This window comes from Thalassophryne amazonica, chromosome 16 (assembly GCF_902500255.1).
Source record: "Thalassophryne amazonica chromosome 16, fThaAma1.1, whole genome shotgun sequence".
Taxonomy (NCBI): Eukaryota; Metazoa; Chordata; class Actinopteri; order Batrachoidiformes; family Batrachoididae; genus Thalassophryne; species Thalassophryne amazonica.
The window spans coordinates 85,722,948-85,727,973 of record NC_047118.1 but is presented as its reverse complement, the minus strand read 5'-3'; positions in this window follow the sequence as shown (position 1 = coordinate 85,727,973).

The following is a 5,026-nucleotide window of genomic DNA, read 5'->3' as shown; positions in this document are numbered from 1 at the left end:
ACTGCCAATGCATCCGCTTGTCCCCCACCTGTCACTGTCCCCGGAGCGAGTCACGCCAAGCGGGGCCGTGTGCTTGACACCAGAATGAAGCCGGCTCAGACATGCCTCCCCACTCACTGTAGCAACGCAAAAAAAAAAAAAAAAATTGGGGAGATAGGGTTTGCGGATCAAGATATCCTGAAGTAATTTATCTGTAAACTAATTAAACTGAAAGAAATATGATTATGATATCCATGTTTTGCAACTTACATTTCACGAGACCTGCAATCAGGTTTTGTGGATATTTTACACAGTTTGCAGCAAAATTATTAACGGTTTCATGGATATTCACGATTGCGTAAATTTTCATTAATGGTTTTGGATAATTCATGATGTGCAGCAGATTCATGTTTTGGGGGTCAATAGAGCACTAATCTTAACAAATGTTTACTATTATTTTTGAAGGTATTGCAAATTAGATATAACAGCAAAATATTTCATATATAATAGCTGCACACATGCACACACACACAACACACCTCTTTCGCTTCCAAACACAATGAAATTTATTTGAAACATTGAATTTATACAAACTGCTTATTGAACAAATCAAAATAAATAAAGTGACAAATTGCCATGACAGCTGAATTATTCAACTGACATGCATCATGTATCTTAATTTTTTTCCTCCCATGCTTAGTCAGAGTAGATATACACACACATCGCCAGGTGCAAGGCTACTGCAGTGAACATGAACAATAAAAAGCCTGCACACTTACTCCTTTGTTACTGCCTTTAATGTGACAGTGTTTCGATCTTCCTCTGGCCATCAAGACCAGAGACCAGTAAGTAAGACCAGTAAGTGTGCAGGCTTTTTATTGTTTCATCCTCACATGCTTATCAATGATCTGCTTGTAACGCTCAAGCATGATCATTATTGATTTTGCCAGCAGTGGTGAGCACAGCTAACCAAAAAGTTAGCTTCGATAACCATTAATCCGATAGCTAAAAAGTTATATTTTATGACGCTAAACCGATAAACTGCTAAAACAATTTAGCTTTATTACAGATAACTGATCATTTTTAGTATTGATTCGGACGTGGCCACATCAGATTACACTGTCAGCTTCTGATAAACCAGTTTCACTTTAAGCGCCGCAGGGGCTGCTGGGTAAATTCAAGGATCACAAACACAAAACGAACGCCCGAAAATGAATGAATAAAATAAAACCACAAACACTGTCATCTTTCAAAAGCAGTAATTACAGTATTAGAAGTCACAGTTTATCTCAGTATTCACCGTCATTTATGAACTAAAAGTTTTCTGCTTTTTTCACCTGCAGTTTAAACAACCAAATACGTCCATTAATGCATTGATTGGCAAAGTAAAAGACAGTAATAATATAAATTCATACCTGTTAGTTTCAGTGGGATTGATTAAATTCTGAAGAAATATTCCACATAAAGCGTCCTGATTATCCAAAACGGTGTGTAAACGGTGAAGAAAAGTCCCTCACAGCTGCACCGTGATATCTCCTCTCTCCCGCCAAGTCTTGGCAATTAAATGATCCCATTCTACAAAGAAATAAAATAAAATGTTAAAATTAGTCCGTTTCGTTTGTGTCGAGCAGACGGTAACCGTGTAACGTCCAAAGTGAACCTGAATTAGCTTGGGACTCCGACGAGGGCGGTCGCATCTCCTCCCTTATCTCTGCTCTCTGCTTTAACCTTCAAGTCCCTGCTTCACCAGACTGTGAATTCCTCAAATTATACTGGATACTGGATCTATTGGACTACTATTGGATTAACCATGGAATTGATCAGCTGGTCTCTGAACACTATTGACACCATTTTTTCTACAAGAAAGTCAGGACCGGGGGATCCTACCTGCCCAGATGGAACGTATCCTGCGGGCTATGTTCTCGACTCCTGGGGGTCTTGGCGTATTGCATGCTTGGCGCCTTTTCTCCATTGAGGATGTCAAGGATTTATTCATTTTGGTCTTATGGTAGCAGGGTTGGTACTTTCTGGCTTATGTGCTGCCCTGATCTACCGGAAAATTGGCAAGATGGCGGCATCAAGAACCACGGCCCCTCGCTTGTCTGTCATGATTAACGAGGTGGGCAAGGTGTTGCATTCTCAGACTGCGATGAATCTTGAACTCAGACGCAAATTGGATGACGTCTTGGAGCAGATGTGTGCCTTGCAGATGAAGTTGAAGATTTCCGAGGCCGGGGAATATTCTTAATTCATAATTGGGAATATTCTTAATTCATAATTGGGTTTTGGTTGTTCTAGTGAAGCTGTAAAGTGTTTTTCACTGCGCAAACCACAACACGGCAGGCTGATCAAGCCTGAAGGACAAATTGCCTGTTTTCCTCCAGAGGAAAACAGTCTTCAGGCCTTGGTGATTATTTGGCTCTTTTCTTATCTCAACTCACAAAGACAAACTGTTTTCATAGGACTGAAGCATGCTCCACTCCCTCCCCCCACCCCCCTCCTACCCCCCATCAAACACCCCCCATTCCGGCTTCTGCTCAAGTCACCCTTTCCCCCTTCTGCAGGGGCGGCAAGGTTTTAGTTGCTGCTGGCCCCCATTCCTTCCCCCAAGCTGATGGTGTTGCTTCTCAGGGTTGCTGTGTGACCTTCACCCACTTGCCTCAATTTGGATAACGGACTTCTTCAAATTTTGTGCACATAAACAATGTCAAATGTGTATGTGCTGTCTTTAATTCTGATGCGTGCCATTATTACGGTAAACAAGTAATAATTGTGGACTAATTGCTGTCTGAGGTAACTGGAGTGTAAACATAATTTCTCCACTGTGAGATCAATAAAGGATATCTCATCTCAACTACACTACCCACAATGCTCCCTGCATCTGCATAAACCACTGATCTACACATGAGAGGGATTAAAATGTTTGATTTTAGGGTTTCCAAACATTTTTGACTGTTAAACTTTGCTCACTTTACCAGCAAAGAAAAAAGTTATGGGAAAAAAGTTATCGGAACTAAATTTATCGGAAGATAATTGGTCCAATGATGGTTTTAAAACTTATCTGAAAAATTAATCCACTAACAAAAACATTAGCTGCGATAATTATGGGTTATCAGATTAGCTGAACAGTGCCCACCACTGGTTGCCAGATACACCGTCCAGCCCAAAAGGTGGTCAAAAACTGCCAACTTTCACAGAAATCTAAAGAATTATGAAAGTATTATATATATATATATATATATATATATATATATATATATATATATATATATATATAAAAAATTGAGACAAAGCCTTGGAATGAACATCGGCGGTAAATTGATGTAAATTTTGAAGAGTACCTCAGGATGTGAATTTTCAACAAAACATTGATTGAAATGGGCATGGACACCAGCGACTGCAACTTGACTGCAACAAAAGTCAAATAAATATTATTCATAGAAATAAATTAGCATGGTCAGAATAAAATATTAAAGGATTATTAACCGAGCAAGCTATGTCTGTTTTTAGCTTCCTGGTTTGTAACGAATATGATACACATTCCGGACCGAGTGTCATTGATAAACAGGGGGCATAAGCACCAAATTCTGGGCCTAGGTACTAGCCATATTGAAGAACACCCCCCCCCCCCCCCGTTATGTTCTTTATCATTAACGCAACACCACATTTCTAATGTGTAGTCAAACCAGGTCTAAATCATGTATACCTTAGATCACACCTGGGAGTCAGAACCCTTTTTAAAGTTGGGGGAGCAATATTGAGTTGGGGGGTCTGGGGGACAAATTTCACCATTTTTGTAGAAAATGGTGCAATTTTTGTAGAAAATGATGCAATTTTTGTAGAAAATGGTGCAATTTTTGTAGAAAATGGTGCTATTTGGTCCCCCAGACCCCACAACTCAATATAGCTCGCTTTCAAGCTCACCTCTCTTTTCAAAGAATTTGGTTAGCAGCTGCTTTCCTTCATTTAGTTTTTTTTCCCTGTCCTTTTTATCTCCTTTTTTGAAATCCAGACTTTCATTTTTTAGAAAAGATTTTCAGCCTAAACAGTAGGGCTGCAACTAATGATTATTTTACTAATCAGTTCATCGGTCGATTATCTTTTCAATTAATCGTTTTGGGTTTTTTTGTTGTTTTTTTACTTACATATGAGTTTTGCGATTATTTCTTTGAGTTATTATTAAAAGGCCTTTATCATGCAACATCAACGTTTGAGCTTGTAACAAAGTTATGATGTTATATTGTCGTCAAAAACATACCTGGAGTAGTGTTTTGTTTTATTTTGCACATAAATCACCGACACACCACAAAGAGATTTACATCAGGTTTCATCCGATTATGAGCATTTTTAGATGCCTACAGCAACTATCTCAACCACTGACAACATATTACAGCAAGAGTCCACAAAGACCTTTTTAAAGGCCTGACTAAAGTGTAATATGTTATATTTAATAAGATATTTCATGAAAAAAAGACAAAAAATGTGCAGTTTACTGCATTTTTTTTTTCTTGTGTTAAAAACACAGCTTAGATGTGGTTTGACCGAAACAAATTGTCATTAAACTTAAATATAACAGGGATGAAGTGGAGGTTTAAGAATCACTAGGTGTTCACAGGAAACAGTTATTTCTATATTTATTTATTTATGTTCATTGTTAGTTGGTTTAATCTTTTCTGTTTTGTTTTATCAGATTCTTTTTGTCCGTTTCTCTAAAACTGTATTGTGGCATTATTAGTTATTATTACTACAACTGATGTTGTTGCTATTATTATTATTGATGTATAAATAAAAATAAATGAATAAAATATTACAATCTGTAATACATTTGACTATTTTACGACAACAAACACTGAGCCATGAATTATTATACAGAAAACAAATGTGGTGACAGCTGCAACAGCTTAATGCTAACTTTAATGCCGCGTTCACACCAGGCGCAACGTGAGCAACAGCAGCGACAGGTTGCCATGTAATCCCTATGGAAACACGCGTTTTGGCACCAAGTCACGCAGTGCGACGTGATGGACGCGAATAAAGCGACGCGATT